Below are 16,547 nucleotides of genomic sequence, written 5' to 3'. Positions count from 1 at the left end.
GCGGACGCCGGATTGTACCGTCTGGGTTTGTACGAGTGGGCACGGTCGACCTGGGCGTAGATTTGTGTTCCGAGAGACAGATTGCCCCGTGTACAGGGCGTAGGAAGAGTCGCTTTCATTAAAAGCACAGGGCCGGTCCGGGACGCAGCTCAGCCGCCTTCAGCAGCTCCGGGAGTATTCCCGGCTCCCCGGGAGGAGGAGGAGCTGGAGCCGGAGCCTGCAGGGGGCGGGAAGGGGCGGCAGGTTTGGGATGAGGCGGGAGGAGGAGGAGCTGGAGCGGCAGGAAGGGTGTTTCCCTGCGCAACTCCCGGCTGAAGTGAGTCAGACAGGAAACTCCCTGCCAGGCGCGGCCCAGGAGCGGAGCCGCCGGGCCGACGCGACCCTCAGTGGCCGGGCCGAGCGGAGCCCCCGGGCGGGCGGACAGACAGACAGACGGGCTCCTCCCGCCGCCGGGCAGCGCCGCTCCCGGGAGCCGGCGGAGAGCGGGTGAGCAGCGCATCCCGGGGCCCCTCCGGGCGCCTTCGCCCCCTCCTCTCAATTCGGGCTTTTCGTCTGCGGGGCCGGGCTGCTCCGTGCCCCCGCTGCGCCCGTCTTGCTGGTAACCGTGAGCCCCGTACTCTTACTGGGGGGTTGTTTATCCCCCACCCGGTATCTGGTGCTGCCCGGAGCTGGGAGGTGCCGCGGGGGTCCCGCTGCTCGGGCGGTGCCCGGGGGCGCGGCGGGCAGGGCCGTGCGGAGCCGTGGCCGGGCGCTGCGGGCAGGCGGCCGTGCCCTCAGGCGGGATGGGTCCCTCAGTGGTGCTTACCTAAAAGCCTTTTTTGGTTTTTATTTCTGGGTGTAAGGTTTAGCTTGTTCTCTCGCCTGCTTGGCCCGTGTGTCTGCAACATTCGAGTGGTCAGAGTTCTGCCTCCTAGGCTATCTTGGAGTGGGCTAGATGGGGAAAAAAAAAAGTAAAAAGCTCTGTGCAGGTTCATCCCACTCGTCAGAGGAAGTAGTGTCTGTCTAAGGACGTGGAATAACTTCCTCACGAGGAACTTGAGAATTATCCAGTAAAAATAACTCTGTTGTTAATGACAGCAGCGCTATAAGCTTGAAAATGACCAGATGGATGGTCTGCAATCCCATCCCTCCTGTCTAATGAGAAAAGGTGAAGATAGACATGCACTTCATCTTTCTGAGTATTCCTGTAGTTCACCAACATCTCTGCTAATTATTTGCCTTTCAGTAGGTTCTCATTGCTTTGATTTTTATTCCTGTGCCGTTTGATGGCAGGATGGAGTAGCATTTAGACATGTAAATGGTTGTTTGTGCCAGGAAGGCTGTTGGGAGGAAGTTGTCTTTGTGGGATGTAGCCAGGCTGCCTGAAGTGCTGGCTTGGAGAGCGAGTATTGGAGGAGAAGGAAAGCTAGCTGGAGGAATTTCTTCTTAATTAGAAGGTCAGGCTTTTCTGTAAACTGTGGGAAATGGAAAGCTTAGGCTAATGAGCAGCTCCAGTCCTTATTACATTCCGGTTACTTATTTGGCATAACTTTATTATAATCAGCTTAGTGAACATGTACATATGCTGTGTTGTTGGGTAGTGTTTTCTTCAAAATTGAGTTTCTAATAATACTGTAATGCAATTCATCAATCTCTGAATTATGTTTTTATTAATGGTACTTAAGGAATTTTATGCTCTGAGAATGTCTGAGCTATGTGATAGAAAAAAACATTGCTACTCCTTACTTAAATTCTGATTCTTAAATTAAATGGGACTTAAATTAACTTTTACTTTTAAAAAAGTGTTGTTTGTTTTTTTTTACTTTTGTAAACACAGAGTTTCTCCTGTTCTAGTGTAAAAGGCTCTTTAAGCTTTCTCAGGCAACTGGTCTGTGAAGTCTGGCTAGTATAGGCAGCCAGTTGTCTCTGTAGCTGCCAGGAGGGAGGAGGAGGAATTTGGAAGTCTGTACAGCATTGGGAAGGCTTAACCCCAGTATCATCAAAGATTGTTTGGCTTGCCCTCTAAAAAGCATATGTCAGTCTTTCTTTGTAGCAGCTTAGATTTTATTTTATTTTTTTTAATAGGGACTATGTACTTGATGGAATATCTCTAATGTACTTTGGTTTTCAGGTTGTCACAGCTAATTTATGTATTCTGAGAATAAACCTCTCTGAGTCTTAGAAAAACACCCAAATACTCTCCCCCCCACTAAACACCCAAATACTCTCCCCCCCCAACCCCCCCAAACATCCCTGCTTGAAGATGGGAAAGACTTTGTTTTATTTATAGGTCTTGGGTTTGTCAGTTTCTTTTGAGGGTCCTGATGTGGAGAGTGGAGTGGTCTATGAATTATTCTCATCTCTGCTAATTTAAAATTTCTCCCATAATAGATATCACAGTGTTTAAACTTAAAGGGAGGTAAATATCTAAGTTGTTTAAATTTTTTTTAAAAAATATATGTTATAAGAAAGGGAATGTTCCACCAACAATTCAGACTTCTCAGTTTTTAGCTTCTGGATGTGTGACTTACAAAAAAAGCTCATTTAGTTAAATTTAGTTTCATTAAAAGTCCTTTAGTTATGTACCTGTAATATCCAAAGTCTTCATTAACAAAATTCTTGTTTCTTCAATTTGCCTTAGATGGAAATTGTCCTCTGGCCTTAAACCAACAGATTCTCTTGGTCCATTATGCTGACTTTGTAGCATAATTAAGTAACTACCAGAAGTCTGTTCCAGCTATGTGTTCCATGTTAGATGTTTGTGTGATATACTCCTTACGTTTTGTTTAGTGCTTTGTTTATTCATTCTGGGAGAGACTTGTCTTGGAAGGTGACTTGTTCCCAATGGTAGGCTTTAAAATCTTGCTGTAACTCGCTTGTCAGAATCATCTGATTTTTATTTTTACATTTGTTTCTTGAAGATTTCCAAGATATTCAGGTTGAGGTGGAAATTTCAGAGTGGTTGGAATTGAGCTGTAAGATTGGAAGAAAAAGATGAAACAAAAAATCCCCACAGAGCTCTTTTTTGTGGAAACAGTTTTATTCATCCTCTGGCCTGAAACTGCTAGAACTGCTTGCAATGCTATACAGGAGAAAATTAATTTTAATGCAATTTCCATGCCTGTCTATGTGCATGTCAAGTGAGTTTCATTTTGCAGTTTTTGCCCTGTGTTCTCTGGGCAAGTTCTTCAAGTGGTTCTTTTGCTGTAAATGAGTAAAGTAAAATACAACAAGTAAAGTGAACTTGAATGCTGGGCAGCAAATTTTACCCTGCTGAGTCGAAGTCAGCTGTGCGATTGACTTCACTGCTCTTGAAACAGTGACTGTGTGAGATTTTAAATTTCCACTGCTTATACGTCTTAAAATAACTTCAGCTACTATGGCAAGCCCCAACTTAATAAGCAGTTATGCTTGAATCAAGCTAAGTGCTTGTTTACCTAGGGATGCTACAGGAGTTTGGCACAACCCAGGCGTGACGGGCCAGTGAACTGGCTCGAGGTGGATCCATCCATGCGCGTGGGAATGGGATTCATTTAAACATTACCTGAGCTTCCCTGTGAACGTGTTCTCAGGGATGAGGTAAATGTAACAGGTTTGTAAATTCTTGATATCTGTAGAACATATACCTTGTTACAAGTGGCCTCTGGCTGACTTTACTCTTCAGGGGCATCTTGCTACTTTTTGGCTACATATTTATAGTATTTGTATCTAGAACAAATAAAGCCACCAACCCTTGTCCTGGTTTTTATGCAGAACTGAGAAAGTAAAATGAAAGAAGGACATTTTGACATTGTGACATATGACTGTATACCTACAAAAACTCACAGCTTGGTAATGGTGCTTTATATTTTAAGCTACATATGTCAGTTTAGGGTTCTTTACTGCACGTCTGCCCTTAGAAGCTGACATTAGTAGGGCTCGGGGGCACACTTTGCTGTGTAATACTGATAACAGAGTACGTATTGATTTGCTTTGTCAAAATGTAATTCCATTAATCCACATCACTGCCCTTCTGGTGGTAAAAGTAATGTATGATGCATTGATGAGACTTGCCACAAGAAGACAGAGGTTGCAAAACAGCATTTAATCTTTCTATCTCTTGGCACCAAAAATATTATATGATACTTAGGGTAGCTCTTTATCTCTTGTAAACACACTGGCAAAAATCCTGAAGCTTGTTTTCTTTGTAAGATTGAAAAGATCTTCTCTGTGTCAGTATGTACTATTTACTGTCTACCTCTATTATGTCTCTAAATATATGTGCACTCACAAATGTGTGTGAAAATCCTGTATTCACACACTTCAGTGTTTTGGGGGAAAAGTGGCTATCTTGGACTTAAACTGTAAAAAGTAGAGTTGTGGTAAAGGTTGTTATGGCACAAATAATCATCAGGCATTTGCCATCTCAGAAGAACCCCCCTTTCCCTCAGGCTGACCATCAGCAGACAGCAAGTGAATTTATAGCTGTGTAGCCTTTCTGCAGAAAGACCATTGTGGGAGAGGTAATTTAAGATTGTGGGCAGGCGAGTTGAGCACAGATCTGGCTTGGGGTGTTGGAGAGGGAGCCCATCTCTCCAAGCCTTCCCAGCTGGTGGTGGTCCCTGCTCCTGAGGAGCAGCACTTGTGTTCTGCTGCTCTGTCCCTTCCCCACATTTTCTGTAGCTGTTTCATTCTGCCAGACCTCTGTTCCTGCTGGAAGGGATGGGGTGAGGGCAGGGCATCAGTCTGATGGTGAGCTCAGGGAGGACTGTCAGGGTAGAAATCCCTTCATTGCTAAATTAGCTGCCTGCTAGGCACCCACTGTGTGGGCCTTAGCCAGCTGTGGTCTGCTGTGGATTTGCAGCCCCCTTAGTCATTGAAGTAAAACACGTGAGGTCCCTGCTGTACTCTTCTCAAAGACTACAGAGAAATAAAAATCAGGTAACACGTGTGGAATGGGCCCTCCTGTTCTTGCTTTCATCAGAGGTAAATGCCAGGGCAGCAGGCTGTGGTGCCCTCCTTTTCCTGGTTTGTGAGTGCTCCCAGCTTACACAGTGGTTTTTTTGTGGGGTGAACTTGCCTGATTTCTCTTTGCTTGAGCCAAATACTGGTAGTATTTAGTATTTTATTCTAGTTTAACAGTCTATCTTTCAGCAAGCCTTTCACATGGCTGGTTTTTGCAGATCTGCTTTCTGGCAGTGTTGGTCAGGAGGTAATAGAGTGACAAACTTTTTTTCCACCAAGTGCATTTGGTGGAAAAAAAATGTCATCCCTCCTCCCCTCCATCCACTGAAAGGCATCTTAAGAATTCAGGCAGTGTAGAGACTTATACTTACTAGATGACACTCTGCAAATGATTAGCAGGGTTGAGTCTCAGTAATGTTCTTATGAATTACTATATTCTAAAGTAAAAGGAAAAAAAATAACGGTACTTTTGGTTTTAGAAACAAACATTTAAGAACCAGTACTGTGGTTTTATGTTAGGCTATGAGTCTCAAGAGTTGATACACTTTGTAGTGATTCCAGCTGTGCAAATGACACAAGGTGCTTTTGGAGATTCTTGCTTTATACACTACACCTATACAAGAGATTTTTTTCCAGGGTTCAGATAAAAATATGTGAGTGCTATACTTCATTTTAAAGTACTTTAATTTCTGATAGGGACATGGACACTTTGTTGGCAGGAAATAAAAATGCTGTTGAACTGAAGCTATTTATAGCCTTCTTTCAATATAACTCTAATTCTTTTAAGTGGGTTTGGTGATATAAAATCAATAAGGAGAGTACCCTGAATTATAGATTCTGAGTGTGAAGTTCAGGCAAACTGTCATGACACATGCCTCAAGATAGATGTGAATGCTTGTTAGGTGATATCTGAAGCAAAGCTTTGGATGAATTTTCACTGAAGCTGCATATTTTCTTGTATAAAATGCTACATATGGTGAGCTCTTTCTGAGGAAAAAGAGAGCTTAAGAAATTAAGATTTATTTATTTTTTGTTTTCTCTTCTACTTTGTCCTGTACTATTTCCTAAGTTTTTTTAAGAGAACTACTAAACCACGATTTACTCCTTGTCTGATTCACTCTCTCCTCACAGAAATGCACATAATGATAGATTTTTTAACAGCTTCTGAAGTCTGGTTGGTTTGTTTTTTTTGTTTTTAAATACTGTAATTTTGCAAAAATTGTAGATTATTTTACTAATTTAGATAATAAATAAAAAGCTACTTTTAAGTGTGGATTATACAAATTGGCCTAAAATGTCTTCCAACTTACTCTTCACAGATGAAGCTGTGTAATTTTTTTTAACTGAAAGTGGAGAGTGTTATATTGTTGACTTACCAAGTACCTACAGGTATAGAGGAGTGGGAATGGCAGCAAACAGCCTCCTTTTCAGACTCATTTTATTGAAGCCTTTGTTCAATTTTTAAACTTAAAATAAGGCAACACTGAATCCAGAGCTTCAGCTGCAGGCTTGCATTTAAAGAGCCCACTGGATTTAATTAATGCCTGTTGTGTCATTGGAGGACATATGCTGTAAGATGGAGCTGGATGCAAAATGCAGAGACACTGTGGCAGGGAGACCTGGAGAGCTGTCCCAGCAGTGGTGTGGTGGGTGTCCTTCCCACAGGCAGGGTGTTGCCAAGCAGATTCCCCTGAGAAGCTGTAAGACTGACCCTGGAGCAACCATCTGTGTAACCAGGCTAAGGCAGAGAATGCTGTCCTCCCCTCCCCTGAGAAAACAATGTTGTTTTCCTTTATTTCTCTCTAGTCTTGTGAAATAGAAGTACAGAACTCACATGCTTTATCACGAACTGTAGTGATAGGACAAAGAGTAATGGGTTCAAACTGAAAGAGATTAAATTTATCTAAAAGATGTGGAAGAAATTCTTGACTGTGAGAGTGCTGAGGCACTGGAACAGGTTGCCCAGAGAAGCTGTGGGTGCCCCATCCCTGGGAGTTCAAGGCCAGGATGGATGGGGCTTTGAGCAGCCTGGTCTAGTGGAAGGTGTCCCTGCCCAAGGCAGAGGGGATGAACTTTGTAGGGTCTTTAAGATTCCTTCTATGAGTCTAAATAAACAGTCTGTCTAAGGCTGATGGGTTGTGTTGTTGCTTAGATGGAGATCTGAGGACACCAGACTCTTATCTTTCTCTCCATCTTTGAGGCTCATCTCTTTTACCTGTACTGAGTCTTCCATCTGGTGCTCAGTTCCCCCATCCCCAGCTCCATTCAGCCCATGTACACAGGTGTGCCCTTTTAGTTAAAGTACCAGCACTCTCCTTACACCAGACACAAAGGGCAGCCACTGAAACCCATGCTGAGCAGATGTGAGCAATCTGTGATGGAAGACTTCATCCTGAGCCATGCCAGGCTAATTCCTTGTGAACTTGCTCTCCTTTCTGGGGTGGTTATTGCTTTTGCTGCTCCCTTTCTCATTCTTTGCAGGATGTTCACAGTGGGACTGTTGTCTTTGCTAAGCAGAGATCTTTTCACAACTGTAGTTGTAGTTTTCACATGCTTTAAGTGCTGTGCTTCAGTGCTGTGCTTCTGTACTGAACTTTAGTCTTGTCCAAAGCACTGCTGTGCAGCATTGCTTCCTACCACCCATACAGCAGCGGGATGAGGAACAGAAGTACAGAAGAAATGCATGTTGAGAACAGCTGCAGGAGAGAGCAGCACCAGCAGAATGCAAAAATGAGTGTGGAGGAGTGAACTGTGTGAGAGGAAAAGAAAGCAAAAAAGAGAAAGGGAGGCAGTTGGTCAGGAAGGTGAAATGGTGCAATTCAAAAGTGTAATACTAGAGACTATTAATAGGGTAAGGCAAGGAAGTGTAGCAAGACAGATCTCAGCATACCTAACCTAGAATGAAACAATGCTTGAACCTTTAACTTGATTGCAGTCTGAAGAGAGGCCAAATATTGCAGAAGGGGGTTCATTCTGTATGTTAGTTAGTTCACTCAGAACTAACTCAGTTCTGTGAAAATTAATTAGTTAATCAGTACAAACCCTCTCAGCCATCTAGCCCCATCAACAGCAGATTGTTTTTAATTTTATATTTGTGACAGATCTTGGGCTTCAGACTTAGGTTCACAGATAAAGCAAACCAGACAAAACATCTCTGTGAATTCTTGTAGCATAAGTGCCATTGCAGAGGGGAGCTGCGTGCTGCAGGACAAACTTGAGAGACAGGCCCTCCATCCTTGTTCATCTAAGTGAGATACTTTTGGAGGAGATTTTAGAGGCTTAGGCTTCTCCCGTGCCATCATAATGGATTCTCAAATAAAATAAGTGAAATTAACAGAAATATTTTTTTCATTTTTGAAGTATGTGCATCCTCTGCTTGAGCTTCCTACAGAAGTATAGCGTATCACCCTATATTTTAACATCAGTTAAAATCAAGTGGTATCTTCTAAAGCTTCAAGATGTGGAATGATGCTGCAGCTGCACAGTTCTGGGCCAGGCTGCCCTTCGAAATACTTGGTTGTTATTGCTGCCTCATCATCCACTGCAGATGCTGCTGCTGTAGAATTAGTATGTGCTCATCCATGTGCTCCTGCTGGCTGCAGGAAAAGAGAAATACATCCTTGTGGTGCCTTGCTAGCTCTAGTGGCTCTATCCTGGTGCTATGGTGCAGGAGTGCTAAGTTTGCACTGTGTTGTCTTGTTGTGGGAGAATTTCTTACTGATGCTGTAAAAAGGAGGAGTTAGTAGATATACATGTGGTGGCAGGCATCAGGAAAGGCAATTCTGGACTACCACGACTCACCAGTCTTGATCTAGACTTTATCCAAAGAGCCTGAGACTCCCCCATTCCTAACCTGCTGTGATGATAGTAGAGTGTCAGACCTTCCTTTTATTGGAATGTGCTTGAATTCATCCAGGATATTGGAAAGAGAAGTTGCTTTGACCAGCAAACCAATTGTCCTCTTGAGTCCTGGTGGTCAGTGTGTCAGCAAGCCATTTCAGCTCTATGACAGCATCCTTAGCAGTGCTGTCCTTCTGGCCTTGATTATCCTGTGGGAGGAATGACTCACTGAAGTGTGGCTTTTAGGTTGCATTAATGGTGCTGCTGTTGCTTACTGATTCTGCCCAGAATTCAGTTTTCCAGGTGATAAAGCTGGTTAATCACTGAGCACTCAAACCTTGCTTGTACAGTCGTAGCACAGGCATTGCTTTTGTAAAGAGATGGAAGGGATGGGCATTGCTTGTTGGGATGTTTCCCTGCCTGCAGGGGACAGAAGCTGGACAGGTAGCAGTGCAGATTGCATGAAGAATTCACATGTGACTGAACACAAAGAGCTTTTAATTTAGGAAGCTGAGACTTAAAAAATAAAAAAAAAAAAAAAAATAAAAAAAAGAAAAGAAAAATCCATGCTATTAGCCTCATGTTCTTCTCCCAGTCTATGCCTACTTTTGGGAGCATGCAGTTATTGTGAGCCACATCACCCTGTAGGAATTTAATACTAAATTAATTGTCTCTATTATATGGCTGTTCTTCTGGGACTCCAGTGATGTTTGGATGGGAAAATACAGTGCTGGAATTTTTTTCTCTTTTTCACATGTAAACCTTTTTTAAAATTCCATTTGCAGATGTATTTTTGAAAACCTAACAGTATGTCAAATCTGTTGCACAAAGGACTGTCAGCTGCTGTTTGCTTTCTTCTGTCTTTTACTTTAATCAGGCAGGCCAGTAAATGATGTGAAAAGCATTTTTCTTTGCTCCTTCAGCTTATGCAAATCTGTTGCTTAGGAACGGAAAGGAGCTCCAGTCCCAGAAGGAACATCTTAGGCTGATCCGCTTGGCAAAAAGGCAGATTGTGCTGTCCAGAGCACAGAAAAAGAGCATTCAAACAGAGAAGATCCATCGTGTTCCTGTTCTCTGAAGTGCTTTAGCTATCAGGGTGTTAAAATGTTTTCTGCTCAGTCTGAATTGATAGGTAAGCAGTTGAATGGCTGAGGTGTTTGAAATTTAGTTGAAATAGAACTAAAAGGGAGTTTTTGAGAGAGATCTTGGAGGTTTGAAATAAAAATGAATATTTTCCTAATTGCTGTGCTGTTCTTGGAAGAGAAAGTCTGTTCCTTTTGTTCTCTTTCCATTACAAAGGCCCTTTGTGATTGGAATCTCATGGTTTAAATCAAATAGGAACATTACACAGAATACTGAATCAAATTTTTGTAATAGAAAAATTATTTAGTTGATTTTCTGCAATCCAGTAGCATAGAAAAATGACACAATGGGGCAGAAGAAACCTGAAAATGTTGTGTTGCTATAGGGATAAAACTTAACTTTGCTGCTGGGCTGACCAATTCTGTTCTTGCAGGAATGTTGTCATAAGTTGCCATGGAGTTTACTGGGGTTGGTCCTGAAGACCCCAATTCAGCAGGCCAGTCAATCATCTTTTTAAATATACTTTCATTTTAATTTCTTTCCTTCAGTGTGTGCACTGGAATTATCTTTGTTTTTTTTTTGTTTTGGTTTTTTTTTGTAAATAATATGCTTCTTTTTACCCTCTTTAATTACAATACATAAAATTTTCCTGATTTTCATCACAGAATTCTGTCCTTTTAAATAGGGTAAGCTTTGATTTATTTATGCAAAAAGCATTTATAATAATTTATTAATATTTATATTAAATATATAATCATTTATTTTAAGCAAAACCGCTTGTGGATACATATTTCAATTAATGGAATGCATGGCAATTTTAATCTTCAGTATCCATGATACTGTATTTTAATTTAAGATTTAACAATTCTACTTTTGCATACTTGGGAAAGAAGAGAGGCAATGTCAAAGGAAGTTGCTGTTTAAAGTGCAGACATGCTTCCTCTTGGTCTTATTTTGAGCCTGGGGACATGTACAAGCACTTGGAGATTAAATGCATCTATTTAAAAGCAAAATATGTCCAGTGGACTGCAAAAAGGCGTGGGGCATCCCCTCCCAACGTAGTTTTTCATTTAAATGAAACACTATTTTCATCTGCAAAGTCAGAAAATATTCAAAAATTTCTGCAGTTCAGCATTTTTTTATCATTGACACTCCACCTTCATTAACTCATTCTTTGGCATGATGCCTCTCCATATTTTTAATATGAAATATATTTTTTCCACTTGCAATTCCAGTGTTGGAGAACTTTTTGGGTTACGTAGAGAATGCTCTTACCAAAACAAATTCCCTGGATGTCCCAGAACTCCTCTGCTTCCTTGGGCTGTATTGTCAAGCTAATATTTGCATGTGTTTTATTGCTGTTGGACATATACTGGTTTCTAAGCTTACGCTGTCCTGGGTGCAGCTGGAGATGGGGTGTGCTGAGCACATCTGCTTGTCCCACTCACAGGTCTCTGAATGTTCTGTGGTAACTTCTCCTGCCATGGGGAAAGAGAGAGAAACTGTGCTTGAGTGTGGGTCAGGCTTTGCTGATCCCAGCTCAGAGCGTGGTGTGAGGCCCCTGGCTGTCAGCTGCAGCCCAGAACTGCTGATTCAACCCTTTGTGACCAGGGGCCCCAAACTCTCCTCTCCAGCACTGGGAACTTGCCCCGCAGTTTGATGACTATAGGATGTATTTTTCCTGGACTGTTTCAGGCTTTTTGAAGTGTAACTATTTGCATTTTGAATGGATGCATGCTAAATTTATATTCAGTTTTCTGTGTGCTATTGGTTAAATTAAGTTAAAAGATGTGGAGAATTTTTTTTTTTTTTCTCCCAGAGGTGTATTTAAGATACTGGTACAGTGTGTAGTGTGGTACCAAGAATGGTGAGGTAAGACCAATGCAATTCCTCTGACTCTTCTCCCCCTGAGATTGAGCAGTGACTCAAATCTTTGCACATTCAGCTCTTCCCATGTGCCTGGCCAGGTGTTGTTAGAGGTGCTGGGGTGGATGTGTCTTTTGGGGCAAGGAGGGCAAGGAAAAGAGACAGTAGCAGTAGTTGGGCTGCTCTGAAGAGTACAGGACTTCAGGAGAGGTTTGCTCCACTGTCACTGCCGTGGGGATGTTTGTTCAGGAGCAGATGGGACATGCCTCAGTTTACAACACCCTTTTTCAGAATCAGTCTGAAAAGTGAGATGAATGATTCAAGGGAATTTATTTAATCCAACACATTTTCATCTACCCTTAGTAGCTTGCTGCAGCACTTCATGGCAGGGCAGCCTGAAGATGCAGCTGAACAGAGATGCAGTCCTTGCTCTCAGGCTGGTGGGGATGTCCCAGTAGTGCATCAGAAGTTGAGCTGAAGAAAGTGTGCTCCTTTACATCACTATCTTTTTTGCTTTTATTTTTATTGGCGGTTAATGATAGAAGGAAATCATCATCCCTGAACAGCCGAGCTGTTGCCTAAATGAGATGAACCTTGTCAGCCCTGCACGGTGAGGATGGTTGCTGCATGTCCATGTGTGATACTGGTGTTGGGGGAAGGTATCATCCACAGCATTGACTGCTGACTCAGATCTTTCCCCTGCTGTGATATCAGCAAAACCCATCTTTCATTTCCCATGGAAGTTTAATTTTCAGGGCACAAGATGAGCATGTGGTAGCAATAGACACAATAGTTGTGTCCACTGTCTGATCTTTCCAGTATGCAGCAGTATACCAGAAGGTGTACTGTAAGGAGCTGACAGCAAAAAACATCCATTGGAAATCCATTTCTGAATTATTACTTAGTGCAATCCACCTTGCTTCAAGAGGGAAGCCTGCTGTCTTACTGCTCTGATGGTTGTATGAGGATAAATCCTTAGGGATTTGAAAGTGAGGGTGCTTAGATGTCCTCAGGGTGTCAAACCTTTGTGAATGATGAAAAGCAAAAAAGTTCCTGTCAGCTGTGGGATTTAGATTTTAATTATTTTTGTTTATTTCAGGGAAGTTTGACATTTTTATTTCAACTTCCATAAAGTAAAGCAATAATTGTCATAAAGTAAATGTCTCTGCTTGCTCTAAATCTTCTGAAGAAAAGTTGGCTTTCATTGTAGCTTGATATTCTCTACCTTTATTTTTATAACTAAAGGACCAAATTATACTGTTTATCATTTTTCTGTGGGAATGTTCACTTAACAGTCTTGGTATAGGTGATGACAGTTTGCAAGTAATTTAAATGGCATATGTACTTGTATTCTCCAAGGACTTTCTGTTCTTTCCCTGTGTATTTTCAAGATACTCATATAGCTTTTGGGTTTTTTAAGATGTTTTGTGGCAACATGATACCAACCTCATCATCTCCCTGTCTTGTCTAACACAGCCATAACATTGCATCTGGTAACTTTTGGGGTGAAGGGCTTTATTTTTCACCAGTAAGTAGATATCATCAAACCCAGTTGCTTGAGGTAGAACTTTTATGTAGTGAATCAATGTCTTTTTGAAACTCGGCTAGATAGATTCCTAAGACCATTAGAGGGCATTTCTGGGAAGTCTTGGCTGTAGGCAAAAGAGGAAGGAACTGTGTGGTAGTTTCTACATTTATAAGAAGATCTCAGTAAGGATACAGTTACCTAAGTTCATTTGCTTTACCCACATTTATTTAGTTCTTAACTTGGTTGCTAGCTACAAACTATATATGTTGGATTCTGTGTACTGCTACTGAACATGTATAAGAACTATCTTGCATTATCAAGCATATTTTTTCCTGTTTTAGCTATTTATAGGCTGAGTCCTGCTTAACTCTATCACTGAGAGAAAGCTTAAAAGCTTGTTGCTTAACTCTCTAGTGTTTGGGGGATTTTTTTTTTACCTATAAGCTTGGGAACAGAATAGTTACAACAATCCTTTCTCTCACAGTGATCCTGAAATTAATGCTCTGTTCTCTGCTTTCTCAGTCCTTTTTTTCTGTTGGAATGCATGAAATAGAAGCCTCTCTGAGTCCCTCAGAGAGAGAAAGAAATGCAGGGATTGAATTGGAGCCTTTAGAGAAACTAAAATATATTAAGCCACAGACATGAAGTAAGAGTGTAAGCTTTAGTTTTAAGTAGAAATATCTCTTAAGTGCCTTAAGAGACTGTGTTAGCTAGTAAAAAGCCCTAAAATCTAGTTTAAAGTTCAGTAGTGTTACCTTTTACCAACTTAACTTAGCTCCAGACATAATGAAAACATAGTAGAATATTGCTTATATTTCTAGATAGAACAGATGGAATTTATTTGCATAAACAGATAAAAAAATATGCATAGATTTTGGGTAAGAACTGACACTACTTTCATACATCAGAATTAAGCTTAGATTGGTGCAGGAAGAATGTTTTAGAATTGTGTTTTTAGCTTACTGGATGATATATGAATAAAATTTGCCTGTATTGGGGTGAACAGAACAACAGAAAGAAGGAGGGCAACAACAGAAAGAAGAAAGGAAAGAAACTGCTGCTGCTCATAACATTAGGACTTTAATACTCAGAACTCTTCGCCTTTGAGACTGATGTATTCATGCAATAAACAACTTTACAACAAGCAACAACTGCTCTTGTCTTTTTGGAGACCCAAGACCCATGAGAAACTTGACAACCTTCTGTAGTTCTTATTATTTCTTCTGGTCAGTTTTCTGGGGGTTTTTTTTGTTGTTTTTTTTTTTTGTCCAAAACATTTTTCCCCATGATTTCCTCCTGTTCAGATTTTCTTCCAAATAATCTGAAACTTCAGGAGGCCCAAAAGAACATGGCTGAAGATGCATGCTGGCTGTTTTCTGATATGCTTGGAGTTAAGAATACAGACCTTGTGCAAGGACTTAGACATTATTCTGTAGGGATGGAGATGCGGAAATGATATCTCTGCTAGGACTGACAATCATCTCCTCTAGATACCAAAGCAATGTTGTTAGCAGGGGTCTGCTTACCATGAAGTTACATGCTGAGAGCAATGGTGCAGAATTACGATATTTTAAAAAGGTTGCCAACTCTTCCTGTGAATATTTTCAATAATAATCCAATTCTGAAGTTAAATCAAAATGTAAACAATGCTAGAGGAGCTTTCTGTTTTTGGTTGATTTTTCACATGGAGAAAATGTAAGAGGCAGTTCAGTGAACTTCTCCACAGTACAAGCTCTTCTGAGCAGGTCAAGCCCATTGTGGTGCTCATCTCTTTCAGAACTGAAGAAAAATGTGATATCCTAGTTTAAGCTAATCTGTGGCCTTGCACTAACATATTGAAAAACTCCAAACCCTGGGACTGGTATCTCTTGATCCTTGGACATGGTGGGACTTGGTATTGTGAGGCTGAAGTTCATTTTGAGACAGGAATTTTCTTACTTTGAAATCCAGAAGAGGAACTGAGAATCAGCACAGGCATGGCTCTCCCCTGCTTAGAGAACTCTGTGTGCTCATCAAACACCAAAATTTAGCAAAACAGCTTGCTGGTGTATGATTCCCCTCAAGGGAGAATGTCAGATCATGAATGTTGAATGTTCACCATTTAACTTGTGCACAACCAGGAAAACATGTTCTTGTTAATGCATTTTTACTTTAGTGCATTAAGGGTGGGTCATAATCCAAAGATACCAAAAAGAAAAAATATCATTTCAGAAGTAATGCTTATATGTCTTCTGCCTGAGAAAAGCTATCCTGGGAAATCTCATGTATCTCATGTGGGTACAGAACTGAAAACACAGCTTTGTAGGAATTTAGTAAAAAAAAAAAATTATCAGTTTGGATAACTGTCCTCATATAACTATAATGATGAGCATGACTACAGCATTTTAGTTTGTTCTCATTTATGTGAACTCCTAATCAAACTTTTTTTTTTTTTTTTAAGTAGGTCTTTTAAGTTTCTTATGTTTGCTGTCATAAAGGAATTTTTTAAAATATTGGCTCTCCTGCCCAGCAATTTAATCTGTTAAAAACTCATGACTCTAAACGAGGCAAAGCTATCCAATTTTGTGTCTTAGGAATTTTAGCTTTTCTTAAACTCATTTTTCTGAGCTTAGGGAGAAAAAAATCTGGTTTTGCCAGCCTTTCATCATCATACGTGAGAAACAGCTGTTGTCTTTTGGAGCTTGTTTTATCAACAAAGATAAAGACGGGGAGAAAAACCCTGAACCAGTTCCAGCTGTCGCTCTGCCATTGCTGTTGTCAAAACTCCTGCTCATTTCTGGGGAGGCAGAGGGGAAATGTGAATCATGCCCTCACAACGTTTGCAAATGTGTCAAAGCTGGGCAGGAAGGAGCTGCTTCCTCTTTCATGTCTTGCTAGATACTGGAGTGCAAAGGCTGGAGAGCAGGGACATTGAACTTGGACAACAAAACACCAGGCATGTAGATACCTTTGGTAAAATTGCAAAGTGGAGCTGTCAGCAAGCAACCTCAAAACAAGAAGACATTTACAACTGTGCCCAATGGCCTTTGTTTTCCTGCTCTAAAAATGCTGATCTTTAGGAAATCATGCTGAAGGACACATCACAACCCAGAGGGCAGCAGGAAGCTTTTGTTTCTTACTTGTGCCTCTGGCCTGTTAGGGAGGGTGTCCCAAACCTGTGCTATTAAATAGATGGCAGTGTAAGTCAGCTGGGATTTTGGGTTCTATTTTTAAATTGTTTTCTAAGTATTAAAAACAAATCCACAGATATTCTAATGTCTTATAGTCTGAACACAGCTGATGCTGGAGGATTGCTCCTGTGCAGCTG

The 16,547-nt window shown here is 41.2% G+C and overlaps 1 protein-coding gene across 2 annotated transcripts in view; it reads left to right on the top strand.

Annotated features, from left to right (window-relative positions):
- The first annotated feature begins 324 nt into the window (after positions 1-324).
- Positions 325-16,547, top strand: part of CYFIP1 (cytoplasmic FMR1 interacting protein 1) — a 74,995-nt gene continuing 58,772 nt past the window's right edge. The window contains exon 1 of one of the 2 annotated variants that reach the window (XM_015628422.3): positions 325-486. The gene's annotated coding sequence lies outside the window, so the exon portion shown is untranslated. The remainder of the gene's footprint in view (positions 487-16,547) is intronic. The other variant, XM_015628413.3, reaches the window with a different exon arrangement.

The sequence above is a fragment of the Parus major genome, chromosome 1, assembly GCF_001522545.3.
Source record: "Parus major isolate Abel chromosome 1, Parus_major1.1, whole genome shotgun sequence".
Lineage (NCBI taxonomy): Eukaryota > Metazoa > Chordata > Aves > Passeriformes > Paridae > Parus > Parus major.
Note: the sequence above shows the minus strand (reverse complement) of the source record. Positions and strands in the feature narration are given on the sequence as shown.